Below are 19,118 nucleotides of genomic sequence, written 5' to 3'. Positions count from 1 at the left end.
GGTAGAGAACAATGCCACTTGCTTGAGTCACAGAGGTTTACTAATTTTAACTATAATATCATAGTGCCTAATGAAAATGGGGAAGGTGTTTTAATAAAATCAATCATTCTTAATCTTTGTATTTCTCCTACCCAATGGCTAAATTTCAAAGATATATTTATATGTTAAGTTGTGTCCAATGCAGAAACATGCACATCATAGAGAGACCTTAGATGTTTGAGTTCAAACGCTCATTAAGATGCCTGTTTAGAACTATAGTTAACCCATGTCTAAATGAGGAGGGTACTGTTAACATCATTGGAAAAGTATGAGGTTACATATTCTATGTCAATTACCTGCCCCATTCCTGGCCACCCTGTAATTCACATAAATAATACTCATTAAAGAAGAAACTAAACAGTATAATACTAAAATGTCTAGTTTCCATAAAGTTAACAGATGCAAAATATTAAACTAAAGTTTCTCATGTAAAAAAATTCACATATGTTGAGACAGTGGATAATTTATACATGGGTACATTATAATTGGATAACTGAAAAACAATTTAAAATATATAAAATTCAGCCATACACTATGCAAGTTTCAATAAATCAAATCAAATCTAATCAATGAAATTGAGCATATTTTAACTGAGCCATTTAGTATTATTATAATAACTAATAATGAGCCTGGCATGGGGGCACAATCCTATTATCTTGCACTTGTGAGAATGAGGCAGGAAGACTGTGAGCTTGAGGCCAGCCTGGACTGAACAATAAGACCTTATCTCTAAAAAACAAAACAAAAAACAATAATGCCATTTTAAAGTAAGTTAAGAAAAAGCTCATCTTTTAGAAAACTTTTGCAATTAATCCTTTTTTAAAAGTTAGTTTAATTTGATATTCAATAGACTTGAGAGAGAGAAAGACAGAGAGAGAGAGAGACAGAGAACTACATAAATCTTAAACCCACGTTAAGGGATATTCCATTTTCTCACAAGCTAGGAAGTGATACAGAGTTGACGGTGATGGTTCTGTTAGGCACTGGTTTTGGAAGCAGTACTGGAATTCTTCTACAAGTGAAGGCACAGTCTTTTTTGGCACACTTAGAATCATATTTAAAATTTGGATGAGCAAATTTTTTGTAGCAAATTTGACATTGGGAAGATTTGGCAAGGTGTGATGGAATGATGGTATGTACACTTGCCTCCATTTTTACAAGGAAGCCAGTACGGCAGTGCTCCCAATGCTTTTCTGTTTTCTGTGCCAGCACTCAGTTCATTCAACATGGTTTAATTAATTGTCAGTGTTTCTGCTATTACTGGGTCCATTCGCAGTCTTGGTAATAATTGTATCAGTTAAGTTTCTTTTTTTTTCCATACTATCTTCTTTTACTCCCTCTTCTTCAATTGTGGGGGGAGGGGAGAGTTATATGGGGGTCTTGTTTTGCTCCTGAATCACTTCTAGTAATTCTTTGAGGTCTGGAGGGAACTAGAATTTTCTGTATCTGTGGAACTAAAGAAGAGTTACTTTGTTGTATCTCAGGTTCTTGAGATTCAGAGATTGCTTTCAAAATTAGATCCAGGTTAGCTTGTTCAGAAGGTGGAAGAGAAGGTCTCCTTTCAGGATTTGCTGGCGCTGACACTTGTTGGACAGGTTTCCTGTAGCAAAGCCATAATCACCATCTACCTCCTGGTCTCCCTCATGATTGACATTTCTTTAAGTTTGGCACCTGGACTTACAACAGGGAACTTGGTCTTCTAAGATCTTTTCCCCTCATTGCTCATTTTTATCATTTCCATTCAAAAGGAGGAACTATAAGACTCTTCTAAGATATTAGGCACTCTAGGTTGCAAGCACATCCTGTTTCACACACCTGGATCTCCTGTGTTGTCAGCATAAATACTGTTTGCTGTTGTTACGTGTCTACCTGCAGGTAGTTTATATGTTTCAATAGAAGTACCAGAAAAGCCATGTGTGAAGTATCACTGTAGTTTTTTTCTGACACAGGGGATTCTCTTGCACAAGATTGAGGTCTTTATCAATAACATCATCCAGTTCTAGTTTAATATCAATCACACCTCCAGAGTCTGCTCTCTGCTCAGAGTTTTCACTATTGATATTAATCAGGATGCTGTTTCATCATCATAGGTCTTTCTGACATTAGTGGGGTTCTGCTTTTCTGAGCTTGTAGAAATTCTGGAATCTCTTTTTCCCATCTAATGTTGGAAATGGCAAGGACAGTCACTGTGTTTTGTACCTTCTCTCATCTCCCTGACTGAAACAGCTCTTGTAGTTCCTAATTCTTACAATTTCCCCTTACTGGACTGCATCAGGTCTTACATCTTATCTCAGCTATCTCTAGGGCTCCTGAGACTTGTATTTGAGTTTCTTTTAGAGGTCCCCACAGTCCTTCCACCTCTGCCTCCACCAATACTCTGTTCCCCATCACAATTCATCTTGAAAAGTGAAAAATAGAGAGTGGAAATGTGTTTTGAAAACCTAAGGAAAAATACTTCAAGATACAGGCATAGGGAATGACTTCCTGAATAGGACACTGGTAGTTCAGGAAACGATAGCAACAACTGACAAATTAGATTACCTCAAATCAAAAACATTGTGCACAGGAAAAAGAAACAATTACTGGAGTAAAGAGATAGTCTACAGAATGGGAGAAATTCTTTGCCAGCCAACCATATGATAGTAGATTAATATCCAGAATATGCAAAGAAGTAAAAAAATTAAGCAGAGAAAGAAAAAGTAATCCAATCATTAATGGGAAGATGAACTGAACAAAGATCAAGAAGTATGAGTAACAAATAAATTCATGAAAATGTTCAATATTTTTAGCCATTATGGAAATGCAAACCAAAAAGTCAAATCACACCAGTCAGAATGCCACTCTTTAAGAAAACAAGCAATGACAAATGAAGGTATGGATAGAGGGGGAAAAGAAACCTAATACACTGTTGATGGGAGTGTAAATTAGTGGAGATGGAGATTTCTCAGAAAACTGAAAGTAGAACAAACATGCAACCTAAATACACCACTCCTGGTGTATTTAGGATTCCAAATCAGCATGCATTAGAGATACTTGAACACCAATGTTTATCATGGCATTATTCACAATAGCCATGCTATGGAATCAACCTAGGTGCTTTTAAACAGATGAATGGATAAAGAAAATGAGGTACATATATACACAATATTTTCAACCATAAAGACTACTAAATCATGTTATTTGTAGGAAAATGGGTGGAACTAAAAACAATGAAAGTAGAAATGGTTCTGTTTAGGAAGATAAAGGGAACTAGTGGGAAGGAGTAAGAGAATAATTGACGGTGAGTATTATCAAAATACAGGTTTATTATATAATAATATATATGTTTGTACTATTGATATGTACTAATAAATAAATCTTAAATGAAATATGGCTTTAAAACAGCAGGCTGTCTCTTATTCTAGTGATTGCTTCCTGTGCTATACAGAAGCTTTTATTTTAATGTTATCCCATTTATAAATACTTGCTCTTATTTCCTGAGCTACTAGAGTCCTGTTCAGAAACTCTTTGCCTATGCCTAGACCTTGAAGTGATTCTCCTATGCATTCCTCGGGTAATTTGTTTCAGTTTCAAGTCTTACTTTAAAGTTAGACTTTATTTTAAAGACTTTAAAATCTTTGTACATTTTGAATTGATTTTTTTACAGGGTGAGAGATAGGGCCCAAGTTTCAATGTTCTACATAGGGATATCCAATTTTCCCAGTAACACTTGTCAAAGAGGTTGGCAGTTTTCAAGTATATTTTTGGCCCCTTTGTCAAGAATCAGATGGCTGTAACTACCTGGGCTAATTTCTGGATCTGTTCTGTGAATCTGTTTTCTGTGTGGGATGGAACCACAGATCACCACATTAAGTGAAATAAGCCAGTTTCACAAAGGTGAGTATCATTAAATCTGGACAAAACAAAAGAATGATATACAAGTTAAAACGATCTGGAAGGGGAAGGGGAAAAGCAGGAGAAACAAAAAGTAACAGATGTGGTGAATGTGAGTAACGTATATTCATATGTTGAGATATATATATATTTATATATACATTTATATATATACATTTATATTTATATACATTTATTTATTTTATTTATTATTTATTATTTATTTATTATTATTATATATATACATTTATTTTTATATATGTATATATATGAAATATAATAAAATTCTTTGTATAATTAAGATACAAAAAATGAGCAAAATTAGCTAATTTTAGGATAACTATACAAATTGACAGTGATGCTGTATATTATTGTCATGAATATATCACTTTCATAGTGTTTGAATATAAGGAAATGCAGTAATTCATCACATGCTTTTATGTATGCTAATCAGTGTTTGTTATGACTACAGATGTGATGGTAATCAGGAAACATGACACTTATCATTATGTACCTAATAGCTTAATGACAGCTACAGGAACTCCCTACAAAATATACCCATTAATGTATTTTCAAATTTACTAAGAATGCAAAGTGTTAAGAAGGTAAAGTATGAGTAGGTATTTGACTACTGTAATTAACCAAGATAGAATTTGGAGAAATTTTCTAATACAATAGGATATTTCAGGTTAGATCTGATAAAGAAGGATTACAAATACTGTTTAAAAATTTGGGGGAAGCCTAGTTATTTGGGAGTTTGAGCTCAAGAGAATGGAAATTTAAGTCCAGCCCAGAAAAAGTCCATGAGACCCACATCTCAACCAATACCTGGGCACATGGTGGTGACAGCCAGGCCTCGTAAGCTACATGGAGGCTGAGATTTGGAGTACCACAGTTCCAGACTAGTCTGGTCAAAAAAATGCTTGGAGGACCCCATCTCAAAGGAAAAAACCTGGACATGATGGTGCATACCTCTCATACCAAAGATGTTGAGCCAGAGCAAAATTCAAGACCCTATCTCCATAATAATCAGAGATTTAAAAGGCTGGATGTTTGGCTCAAGCAGTAGAGAATCTGCTAACAAACGGGAAGCCCAATTTCAAAACCCAAGTTCCACCAAAAAAGAAAAACAAAATCAGCAGAAAAGATTAGCCCAGAAAAATGTAAGTGTATAAACATTTAATATGCTAGAGTATATAGGTGCATAGTGAAAAACATAATTAGTAAGCTCAGGAGAATATTCTGCATTATTCGGAGCTCCAGAAAAGCAAGTCAGATATTTAGACTAATGAGACAAAAAATAAAACAAGAGTGGATGTCCAAGAAAGAGAGAGAAAGCGAACGCTGACGAGAACGGTTTGCTAACTGTAAGAGTGAGAATGGTCAAGAATTCAGAATGAATATAATGTGCAGGTAAACGCCTGGGTCAAATCTACACTGTTCTCAACACTAATTCTAGGAAGCCTCCCATTGTGATTCCCCACTCTGTGGAAAGGCGTTATAGTGAAGAAAACAGATGAACAAACTGTAACCATGTGCAGGAACTTTAGGTGCAGTTAGTTTCATCTTGTGAGAAAATCTGTGAAGGACAGATAATAGGGAGGATATGAAATGGAAAGAATGGTATCTGGAAATGGAGGATTGTGACATATATCCCAGAGTGAGTTTAATACTTGCTGTCACACTTATTATGTTCAATTTCATCAAGCAACTCATGTTGTCTAGTGTTGCTGCTTGAAAACATAGATGAGAAGTAAAGATTCAGTGAAATCTAGACTTCAAAGTGTTGAGCATTTTCCAGGAAAAGTCAATTATGGAGGTAAAAACCCAACTGAGGAAAAGTCTAGTTGTATCTGAGGAATGATAATAGTTATAACAATAGATTTTTGTTGGAAAAAGGTGAAAAATGGAGAAGTTCGAGGAACATGAGGCTGGAGAGAAAGGCAAAGAAATGTTTATACATAGTCTTCCATATTTACTATGTCTTGACAACTGAAGATTTGTAGTCTTATAAATCAGCAAAGCACCTCAGAAGTCTGAAGGGAAAAAAGTGGTTGCTCCACAAGTTGTAAAAATGAGGATAGGATAAGTTCACCTGGGTAAAAGCACAACAAAGAATTCTTTGGTGGCATGTTTAGCTCTACTGTTGGCAGCACGGGCTCCTGTATCAGGCTGAGTGAGGTTCTACCATCTGCAGCATGTGCCTTCCTTAGTTGCTGTCACAGTAGAAGAAAGAATGAGGCTTTTTGCCTAGAGTTCACGCTCACCCTGTTTGCCTATAGTCCTTGGATCAGAACTGATATCATGACCCTAGTTAATATCAAAGTAGAAATTTCTGGGACAACAGACAGAACTGTCACTAATCACCAGGGTCTCTAGTATCATCCTGTAACTGTTAATTTGTGAAATACATTAAAAATTTCTAACACACATATAATTCACTTACCATATGTTTTCTTCACAAGCATATATTTTTCAAATTTTTCTGATAAGCTGTATCTAATTATTTCAGGAATCATTGATTCTAGAAACAACACAAATTAATAAGCATCAAATTATGTTAAAATAGGTCATTATCACTCAAAAATTTAATATTTATTTTTAATATATCAGAATTTAGAAATTTTGAAGAAACAACAAAATATATTAGTATAAAATGTTTTCTTTTGAAATATTAGAAATAATACCATATATTTGTAAGATTTCATTTAAAATTATATAAAGTGTACATTGTTTGTTGTCTTGTAGGTATTGTAATATAGTAGTAAACTCCTAAAAAGAATAAATTAGGTCTTCAAAGTGTCAATACGTCCACATGTAGTTTATAGACTGGGTATTGAAAAACATCTTGCATATCTTGTCGGAAATCAAGCAAATTCATAAATTTCAACTAAGGTATATGACAATAGGGGAAAATTAAACACTTGAGCAAAAAAACACTCAACAGACTTTCAAATTAAAACAATTCTTTTAGGGGTCCTATTTTCAACCTGATATTTGTATAATTATATTAAATAAAGGACATGAACATTGACATACATCACGACATATTTTCACAAAGTATTACAAATGTTAATTTAAAATATTGCAAATGCTAATAAAAATGTTAGTAATGGCATTTAAACATATGATCAGATGACACCAGAGTCAAACCTCAGATCACTGATTTATTAGTTTGTTTGCTTATATGTTTAAAGAGTTTTCCACTGCTTACACCCATAAAAAGACATGACAAGACATTTTAGTAGCTCTAGTAGCCTAAGAAACAGAGCACTTGGGGTGGAAGAAAGAATCAGAAGCAGGAGGAAGTCATGGCACTGGAACTCATATTCAAATTGCCTATGATACATAAGAACTGCCTGATAATCAAGACAAAGTAGGAAATTACCACTCAAGAAATGCTATGAGTGCCATAGACACTGGGACAGCTCAGAACGTTACTCACAATGTATCACAGTATGTACTTTTACTTATTGCAGGAATGCATTTTCAATCCACATTAAGGAATTATAAATTTCACTTCTGATGTTTGCAGCTCAAATAGCACTTAAAATATCAGTGATTGAGACAAACATCCAGGTATCTGACTAGAGAATACAAGAAGAAACTGTACTGGTCACACAAGAAGAAAAGCAATTATTTAATGAGAAATCCCCAATGGAAGAAATTTTTATGGTAAGTGGAATGGAAACAAAGCCCTATAAACAATACAATTAAAAAATGCTGGAGCTACTGACTTCCGGGCTCCGCAACACTTCTCTAGTGGTAGCCTTTCCTTTCTCTCTAATAAATCCTACTTTATATACCAAAAATGTTGTATTTAACCTGATCTTTGAGAAATTGTAGGAAAATACTATGACTTCACAATCACTTTCCCATGGTACACACAGTTGGGATATTCTTAATGATTAGGAAATAATCAATAAGACACTCTCTAAGAAAGGGAAGCAGAGAGCAGAAAGAGAGAGAATAGAGAGGGACAGAGGCAGACAGACAGATGTGAACACACATATTTACAGGTACAGAGACAGATGCATACATACGTAGAGAGAGGCACACACATGTAAAGACAGACACACACACACTAACCAAGAGAGACAAACATGCACACACACATGGAGATGGACAGACATGCACACATACACACTAAGACACACAGGGAGAAAGATAGACATGCACACACACACAGATGTTCATGCACACAGAGACAGGCACAAAGATGTGCATGCATGTGCACACACACAGATACACACAAATTTGATAACTACTGTTGGTAACCCTGCAGCATCCCTTATATATTACTAATGTAAAGAGCTTACTTCTGTAATATTGGAAATTTAATCTACACACTACAAGCTGCTTTATAGTTGGTCGCTCAGATTTTAATAATCTGCCTTGTAAGCTTCAAAAAGGAAAAGGAAAGCATGTGTTTAGACTGTTAAAAATTAGGACATATTTGTTGTACAGGGGGCATTCATTTTAATAATTCCCCACAGGCCTATGGAGTACATTGATTAGGTCTCCTCCATCTTCTCTTCCCCTTGACTCTCTCTCTGCCCCACTTAAAGAAATTGCAAAACATTTCTTTGTTCTACTTCACAAAAGTTGATGAAGTCCATAGTTTTAAGAAATAGTGAGTGTGAATTTTAAAAGATGTGTAACATCTAAGGGAAAAGTTGGACAGAAATTGTCAAGGTATTTTGGCAGGAAAAAATACTTTGCTTAAAGAAAACCTGCCTATATTAGAAATTATAATGTTTCTAGCTTTAAATTTTCCCATAATAAAAATTGACAGGGGTGTTCACACTGTTACTCAACATACGAGTTGTTTTGTTTTAAAGGTTTTTTATTACCTGTAATGAAAAAAGTTCTCTCAAAAATATACTCCCTTAACTTTTCCAAATGCAATTCTTATCCATGGGCAAGAAAAAACACACTTTTCTTTGCATATTCAACTGTTTTAATTTAACTATTTGTATGAAGAATATTTTACTACTCAAATGGACCACAGTTCTGACAAATCAATTTTACATCAAATGGAGAACTTCACACGTCAACAGATACAGGTGTGCACCACAAGAAAGTGCACTCTTAATTTCATGTTGGCTACATTCTTAAGACAAAACAACCTAATCGCAGTATTTCAACTGTTTTCCTTTATGATTATGAAATTATATACATAATGTTATATACGTTATATATATAACTTATATATTATTATGTTTTATATATATAACTTATATATTATGTATAATGTTATATATAATATTAACATATATATATTAATGACTTGCCTTTCAATTTAGCTTTAAATTTTATTTTATGTTGCCAACAGAGAGATCAATGTAACTGCAGGGCATGCCATTGCATTAATCTAAATACTACATTTGTTTCCTAGTTATTCTTCTATAGATCCTTCTGTAAGTCAAAATATTCTTTACAAGTTAAACATGCAGTTTCAAGAGAAACTACTTGGATTGACGTGAGATGCAGAACTTGCAGTCAATCAAACATATTTTCTCCTAAACTTCCTGATGCAGACCTTTCTGAAGACTTACCAACTACCAACTCAGAGCCTGGAAAATCACCAAATCATAGACTTGCAGCCTCACACCAAAGTTGAAATAAATATTAATTTTACTTCCAGAAGAATATTTTAGCAAGAAGAAATTCATATGAGGAGTGGTTATTAAATTTGTTAGCATTTTCCCCCATAAGAACTCCAAATAAAAATAAGCATTTATTTAGGTCATGTAACAACAGATCTAGTAAGTCTCACTTATACTTCAGTTTTATTAAACACTCCCCTTAATTAAGAGTTTTCTAGGTAACACTTATTTATCATAGAAATACAATATGAAATCCTGTGAATGTAGCTTCATATGCCAGAAAACTTTAATATTCTGAAAAGATGTTTAAAATTCCTCTCTGATTATAACTAAGGATGTTGTATGATTTCTGTTTCAAGGTGTAATTAGCAACTGTCATTGCAATAAAAATACTGAATTTTGGTATAGTATTTATTTGCTTCTCTACTGAGCACTATTTTCTTCACAACATTTTTCTTCACATGAATAATCTGCTTTTTTGTAAATAATTTAATGTACATAATTGATTGGTTTCTTATTTTTAAGACTGTCAATTTGTTTTTGTAAGTATGGATTCTGAATTGAGGAGCATTGAAGTGTGTATGAAATTTCTTCAGTCATTCACCCATGAAAATGAGCGAGGCTGACTCCTTCATTTGTTCAAGTAAATGGCTGTGCTTTACCAGAGATTAATAAATTAGTAACTCTCATTCAAAGGAGCTACAACTTTGGAAAATGCTGAAAATGAACAAATGTAGTAACATATGTGATGGTTTGTACATTAAATTCCCATCATGAGCTATTTCACATCCTATATTTGGGGGTTTTTTTGAGTTAGGGAATTAATGCTTTATTATAAATATTGCCTCAGAAATGAGTGAGAATTTTTGACCTTTTCCTGATGGGCTTAACAAGATTTAAAAATTTAGGATTTCAATAAAGGAAATAGTGACAGATCATACTTCCAACTTGAAATTCTGCAAGGTATCTAAATGGAAACATGAAATACGAATATAACTTTAATAAAACTGTACTTCTTTTAAAGAATACAAATCCATGTATTTTGAGAACAGAGAGAGATGAGGTTATATAAGTATATATTATATACATTTATATGATTATTATATTAGTATAAAAAGTCTAATGAAAGTTTTATATATCCTTAATCAATACAAAATACATATTTTTCAAATTACAGTGTTAAATTGCTGGTCTATAAAATAACAATGTAAGTGGGTTTTGTATATATGTGTGTAAAGTGCATCCACTTTAATACTTTATGTGTCATTTTTAGTGGATACATATGCATTATGCATTGTCATTTTATTACAATCTAGTAGCAAGTTTATAAAATATACTTAACACAATAAGACTGTCTAAATAAATGTCATAAGCATTGGATATATAACAGAGTTCTATCTCTGATAGAATTTAAAAAATGGAAGAATTAATGTTAACATAATAACTTCAAAGGGGAATTAACCAATTAGTTTATAGACATGTTCTGATAGAAATGTTCCACTTTACAGCTAGTAGTAATCATCAGACTTTTCTTTGAAATAAATATAATTCATAATTGATAGAGTAGCCCTTCATTGAACCTTGAAGTTTGGGCTACAAAATTAAATCTAAGGAGTTCATCCTGAAATCATAGATAAACAAACCATAAAGCCAACTATGCCAAAGTCTCTCAGTTTTAACATTACTGCCATTTTTTTGTGGAAAATTTTTTGTTTTGTGTGGCTATTTCATGCATGATAGAACATCCATCACAATTAGTAATATGGTTCCATTAAATGCCAGGTTCACCAACCCTGAACACCTTCCTCGTGTTGTGACAGCAAAAAAGTCTTTTGTTATTGCAAAATGTCCCATGGTAGTGCAAAAATTTCCCAATAGAAAAGCACTGATCTATACACTACCTTTCCCCACTTTCCAAGTGTTAGCTTTGAAGAGATAATTGGTGATGGGTTAAATTCACTTAGTAATAAGAGGCAGAATATGAAGGAAAGGCAGCTGGGGTTTCTTATCCACTGTCCTTTTCTCTACTTGGATATCTAGTTGAAGTACAACTTCTATGCACCCTTAGTGTTTATCTGAGGTTAATAGGATTTCAGTCCTCAATACTTATGCTTTTATTCTATGTTAATATCTTCACAAGACATTATCAATATGAGAGTCTCTTTTGTGCAAAACATAAAACCAGACAATATTGTTCATTTAGTTAGTTTACTGTGACTAGAAATACACTTGCATTTTTAAAATAAAGATCTCAGTTATTTAAAGATGAAGATATTGTGATGTCTAAATTATATTAACTACTTTATTGAATGTAGTAACTACTTAAGGACATAAAAGCTATTGGTTCATGCTATAATTGTATTACTTGTTGACATATTAACAATTAAAACTCTCATTTATATTGTTATTGCTTTTAAAATGCAAAGTAATTAGTCTAAATGAATTACAATATTATTCAGGTAAAATGACAGTCACACAACTAAAGATCCCTTACAGGTAAACACTGAGTCAGACTTGCCATCTTGTTTCTTTCTTTTTATTTTCCATCGTTTTCCTTTTTCTTTCCTTCCTTCCCTCCCTCCTTCCTTCCATCTCTCCTTTTTTCCAACCCTCTTTCCTTCCTTCCCTCCTTCTTTCTATCCTCCTTCCTTCTTTATTCCCTTCCTTACTTTTTTCTCTGTTACTTTTGTACACCCTTAAGATAAATTGAACACTACAGTTAAACTCTGGTCATTCAATAGAAAATAATCTATATCAAAGGAAAAGCATTATAGTTCCTTGCTAAAAATGTAACTTTCATATGTAGAATACAGGCCCAATACAAATATAACAGTATTATGAAAAACAGGTCATGCTAAGGGGAGGTCACATATGAGAGAGGCAGGAAGTTAAAGTGAATGTGGTTGATGTACTTTCTATACAAGAATGAATGTGAAATCACCGTAAGAATGAGACTAAGGTAGAAATGGGGAAAACAGAGGATATGAATCAGTTTGAGTTATAATACACAAATATGTGGATATGTCACAGTGAAACTCTCTGTATAGCTATCTTATACTTACAAAAATAGAGAAGAAAAAAATAGGAAGGTAAAACAGGTTCTGCTGGGGATTGGCACCAGTGTGAGGTAAGAGGGTATAAGGAAAGCATGTAGTAGGGTGAATATCATGGAAATATTATGTAGTTGTGTATGAAAATGGAAAAATGAGACCTGTAGAAAGTATTCCAGTAATACTTCCAGGACAAAGGAGAATGATGGAGGGTGTTAACTCAGTTATGAAATATTGTAAGAACTTTTGTAAATGTCACAATGTACCCCCAATACAACAATAAAAAATAAATTGACAAGAAAAGAATTCGAAGAGATTGTTGTGAAGTAGCATGTATGGTTTGCTCATTGCAAATTGTCAATTTTCACCTTTCTTCATTAGCAGATATACTACTTTGAAAGATCTAATGTCTATCAATTGCACACATCTGTGTGCCTATATGCTTGTGTGTATGTGGCTATGGCCTTAATTTTCATCTCTGAAAATAAGTTTCATGTGGCTTGGAAACATTTGCTGTATAATACACCAGAAGTTCTCCTGGTATGTTTTTTCTCTGTATCACTTCATCAATCCCATCTTTTTAACATTCTACTTAGTTGTTTCTATTACATATGAGCTTCTCATTTCCTTCTACATTTAATTCAAGACAAAGTGGGTAATTGGTAAATGAAATATCACTGATTAGACACACAGTGAAGTTGCAATGAATCCTGTATCAGTCTACAATCATTTTGATTATTCCATTAATAACATACACTAATTTCAAACTATGTTAATAGATAATTCCTTAAGATATCCATTATGTACTAAAATTTACAAAGTACTAAAATTACTCATTCCAGTTGAATAGATATATTCAAAATAAATATTCAAATCATATTAATCCACAAAATCCCAATAGATGAAATTTTAATGATTAGAGTTTGAAATATTATAATATTAATGTATAGTTTGAAAGTCAAACTTACCTCAGAATAAAAATGGTTTCTAGTGCCTCTGTCTATAAGGAACACAATGCTGGAAATCTGAAGTTTTTAACATTGTAAATGTATGATTAGCACATTGGCTATTATTACTATGAAATAATAGCTCTATATTGTATAGTCAATGTTAAACTTGTATCCAGTTATGCTTTACACCACTTTGGATGGCTTCATGAAGAATTATGATAGCCATTGTTTGGTTATTTGATATCCTTAATTTTTTAAACATATTTCACCAGGCTTGGACTGTGGGTGGCCATATTAGTTGGTGTTATGGATTTTTAAGGTGTGGGTCTAACAGGTCTTTAGACCCAAAGTGTGGGTCTAACACACTTTGTAAGTGTGGCATGGAGGGGAACTGTGTGACCCCAATCACTCAATCTCTATCTACTTTCTGTCTTAGTGTTGTAACCAGTTTGATCTGCCACGTGCCATCTGAATCCTCACCAAGGCCCCAAATCATGGGGTCACTCAGTCATGAACTGAAAACTCCAGAACTCTCTGTGAAAAGTTGTGAGTGTGGCATGGTGGTGCATATCTGTAATACCAGCAGTTGGGAGAAGGAGGCAGGAGGATTGAAAATTCCAGGCCAGCATGAGCTACTCAAGGAAACTGTATCTTGAGTGGGGAGGGGAGCTAATTGTATCAGGTATTTCACTGCACTATATGAAGCAAACTAATACAGTAATACTGCTTCAAAGAATACAATATGACATTATTTACAAATGCTATTTCCACTATCACTGTAGAGTTTAATTTAAAATTCTCTAGGTTATACTTATTTTGTCAGTACTGGTTTGAACTCAGGGTCTCATGATTATTGTGCAGGTGCTCTACAACATTAACCATTTGACCAGCCCTGTTTTGTGTTGGATATTTTCGTGATAGGGTCTTAGAAACTGTTTCCCTGGGCTGGCTTTGAACCATGATCCTCTTGGTCTCTGCAATGGGATCCCAGTGATGTTATACTTTTAATCACAATTAAAAAACATATTTTTCTACATGATCCTAAATCTTCTTAGTATTTTAATGACTTTTATCACTTGCCTTTTTATAAATTCCATTGACTTTATATTAGTACAGTTACAAGGCTTAATGAATTTTGTTTTGATCTATGGCTACTTCATTGACCATCTCCTTAATATTCATACTTGTTTTCCCTTGGGTCTAATTAATTTTTATTTTATCACACCCTTTTTTTCAAATAGAACATTTGAAGTCTTTCTGCATCCATTCCACATTTGCTGAATAGGAGAATTTAGCTGGTTAATTAATTTTTCTATTTATTTTGTTTTGGTGGTATTGGGGATTGAACTCAGGGGTTTACACCTGCTTTACAAGTGCTCTACCACTTAAGTCACAACCCAAGACCTTTTCTTAAGTTATTATTTGTATTTTGAAATATTTATTAAGTTTCTTGGCAATGGCTATACTTAACATTGACATGAATGTGTATCCACAATAATCAGTCACAAGTTCCCAGGCACGGTTGATGGAGTGGCTCATGTAGTGTATCACCTGACTATCAAGCATGAGGCACTGAGTTCAAACCCCAGTACTGCTAAAATAAATCAAAAACATGTTTACAATCAGTCCATGGCACAAGGTCAACAAAAGTTTGAGACCTAACAATAGAAGCACATTTCCCTCCCAAAGTCTTTACTATTACACTAATAAAAACCTATGAACTGAAGAATTTTACTTAGCATAGCATATGCATCTTTAAACAAAAAACAAAATGTGAAGGGACAGAACAAGCATCAGAAGCAGCATGATATTAAAGGGTTTGGGGATTGTTAAGTATGAAGCTAAATGTATATAAATTAGTATTTTCTGGGTCTCAGTGGAAAGCTATAGAGCATGAAACAAGAGATGGACAGTGTAAGTAAGCAGATGGATAAGAATTTTAAGAAAAATGATATGCAATGTGTAAGATTTAGAAGAGTAGAACATAAATAAAAGTATCTTTCATGGTTCCATGAGTTCACAAGACAATGCTCAGAAAATAATCTCTGAACCTGAGAAAGTGTAAAGAACAATCTACAAAATGAAAAGGCAGGAGAAAAAAAAGACTGACAAAATAGAGCAGAATATCAAAGTACTATTGGAAAATTACCTATGTATTTTCAGTGAATAATGTGAATGAAGAAGAAGAGCAGAACTGAACAGAGGCAATATTTGAACAGTAATGATTGATAATTTCCAAAAATCCCAAAGAAGATTTGAGGAAGCTGAGAAAACTCAAAGCTGAATAAAGGCATCTGAAAATATTATGCAAAACCTGAAAACCTATACTACAGCAAATCATATTCAAACTTCAGGAAATCAAAGCAAGAATACCTTGATAGAAGTCAAGAGGAAAGGAAATATCTTATGTATAAAAAAACAAATACAAAAATTGTATCTGACTTCCCTCAAAACCCATGCAAATAAGAACAAATGGAGTGAAATACAAAATGTGCTGGGATAAGAAAAACCTCACCATGTAGAATTCTGTTCTCTGAAAATTATGCTCCAAAATTGAAAGAGAATAAAGATTTTATCACACTATCAAAATGTTTACAAATTTGTTACCAGTACATATGTCCTGCAAGAAATGTTAAATGGAGAATTGCAGGAAGAAAGAAAAAATGTGATTTCAAAAATATGGAGCTATATGAAGAGAAAAAGAGAAGTAGAGAGTGATTAAGATTAAAAATAAAGTTCTCCTACATATCAGAAGTAAACAATTGTATTTCAGTTTGATCCAATTAAAGATAAAAACATTGATAGCATTCACATTAGCATCCCCCAAATTGAAATTCTTAGATATATATTAAATGAAATATACACAAAGTGTCTATGAATAAAATTACAGCTCTCTAATGAAAGATATCAAATAACTCCACAAGGGAAAGATAGTCCATGTTCGTGGATAGGAATAGTCAATATTGTCAAGATGACATTGCTCTATCTATTCACTATAAAAGTATCAGCAACTTGTTTTTGTGACTATTTTCAAACTGACTCTAAAATTTATATCAGAAGGAAACTGACTGAGACTAACTATCTCAATTTTGAGGGAAAGTAAGTCAGAGGAATGTAACTCAACTTCATAATTTAAAATAGAGCTACAGTTGTCAAGACAGTATGTCATTGATGATAATACAGACAGCTTGATCAATGGAACAGAACCAAGAGCCTCAAAAAAAGAATAAAATTCATATAGTAAACTGATCTTTTCCAAAGTGGCACAGGTAGTAATTTCAACAAATGATGCTGCTTCTGGATGCTCATGATAAAATGAATCAAGGCACACCATGTTCACAGAAATTAACACTAAATACTCATAGCAGAAATGTAAAATACAAATCTATAAAATTCCTAGAAGAAAACATAAGAGGAAACGTATTTGACTGTAATTATGCCAATAACTTTTTACATGTAAGAGGAGGACAGTATGTATAAAAATATTTGCAAGCTGGACTTCATTAGAATTAAAAATTTCTGATTTTTGTAAGACAATGGAAAGAAAACACAAACTGGGAAAATATTTACAAATGACACATGTGCTTTAAAATGTACAAAGTTTCCCAACATAAGAAAATTTAAAAATAATAAAATGGGCAAAAGATTTTAAGAAATGCTTTACCAAAGAAAATATACAAATGGAAAAAAACATATGAAATATATTTTTATAACATGTGGAAAGATATTCAACATCACAATCCATTAGGGAATCATATGTTAAAATAGCAACAAGATGCCACTACCTACTCATTAGGGTGAACAAAATCTAGTACACTGACAATAACAAATGTTGGAGAGGAAATAATGCAACACAATTCTCATTTATTGCTGGTGGGAATGCCAAACTCTACAGCAGATAGTCAAGTTCTTATAGTACTGAACATATTCTTACAATATGATCAAGTAATTACAATCCTCAGAATTTAAGCAAAGGAGTTAAAAATCTATATTCACCCCCGCACATGTTTACAGATGTCTGCAGAAGCTTTAATAGTAATTGCTAAGACCTTGGTAGAAGGTATCTTTTTGTAGGTGCATGTATAAATAAGCTTCTCTATGGTGATATAATGGTATATTACTCAGTCCTAAACAGAAATGAGCTATAAAGCCAAGGAAAAATTCCATGACACAACATATTATATACTTTGATGTTTTAGTTTGAAATTAATGTGGCAAAACCTTGTCTTGCCATAAGAAATTTAAAATATCATCCCACAACCATAGCAAACTGGCTAACAGCTGAGGGGGGAAATGACAAGAAAGCACAAAGAAAATTAGTGGATTGTTGTGTAGAAAACTTTTGAATAGGAATATCAACCTTTCAAGTTTTTCAAAATGTTTTCTCAGGAAACATTCTTCTATAAAATCAATTGGGATCTGTCAGATTAATCAAGTCTTCATTCTTGCAGACAAAATAAAAATGATGAAACATAACCCAAGTCTGTAATCATTGCTTGGAAGCCTATGTTCTGACAGGTATTGGAAGCTCTATCATAAGTATAAATGAGTGCAAAGAAATCTAAATGTGATCATGATTTGTGGAAACACAAACTTTAATTTCATAAGAATCACCTGGCATCTTCTTTATGCAATACCTAACTAGTCTGTGAAAAGCCAGACTTCTAGAATCACTGTGATTAATCTGAGAATATGGACACACCTGAATTTGTGAACAATGAGAAAAAAAACATGATTCTTCAAAGGAGAAACGCTTGTTTGTGTTAAGGATTTAATCACTCCTTGAGCCAGTTATCATAAATCATCAGAGTCTAAAGTATTGTCAATATATAAGACTTAGTCTAAATGGGCCATAATGCCATGTATACAAAGTGACATATGTAAAACATTTATTTTCCTTATTATATAGTGTATATATAAATTGAATATATTAATTTAAAATATTGTATATAACCTTATACCTCTGAATTTATTTTCCTCATGATGTCCTATACAACTATTTCTCATATGTTCTTGGGGATGAAGATTCAAATTTCTACTTGGGAAGATATTTCCTCATTACTGGACAAACACAATATATGTACAACCTTGGTATTTGTTATTCTTTCCTTATTAAAATAATTAACAATATTACTTCCATATTGTATTCAGAAACCAAATGGAAAATTCATGCATTGTTATAGAAACAAAGTAGTATTTTAAAATGCATTCAAGTCAACAATGTTTTAGATAAAAATTCATCAGAGAGTGTGGATTTCCTTTACATACTTTAGGAAAAATTTCTCTCACCAGCCTGATCCCAGATTACCTCCATCTATGATAACTTATGCCTTTTACATAAGAGGATTCAACACTTTAAAATACTAATGACCCAGTAGCAATCTTAAAATTAACAATATTGTCATCCTTGGATCAGTTTTGTACTTATTAAAATGTACACAATGGGAAAATAATTACAAATTGATGAAACTTGGCTCAGGTAAAGACAAGTAAAAAGAACAAATTTTGCAAGCAGAAAATATTACTGATTTGGAAGAAAAATGATTGTACGTGAGATTTCTTGCTCAAATTTCAGGCATTCTTTTGATTTAATGCTT

At 33.0% G+C, this 19,118-nt stretch overlaps 1 protein-coding gene and 1 pseudogene across 1 annotated transcript in view; both read right to left on the bottom strand.

Moving 5' to 3' along the window:
• Nucleotides 1-19,118, bottom strand: part of LOC141419803 (uncharacterized) — a 632,676-nt gene that overhangs the window by 333,112 nt on the left and 280,446 nt on the right. The gene's annotated exons all lie outside the window — the stretch shown is intronic.
• On the bottom strand, nucleotides 973-4,872 carry LOC109675943 (zinc finger CCCH domain-containing protein 14-like; annotated as a pseudogene).

Source organism: Castor canadensis, chromosome X (genome assembly GCF_047511655.1).
Source record: "Castor canadensis chromosome X, mCasCan1.hap1v2, whole genome shotgun sequence".
Lineage (NCBI taxonomy): Eukaryota > Metazoa > Chordata > Mammalia > Rodentia > Castoridae > Castor > Castor canadensis.
This window is presented reverse-complemented; position numbering and strand designations above follow the sequence as displayed.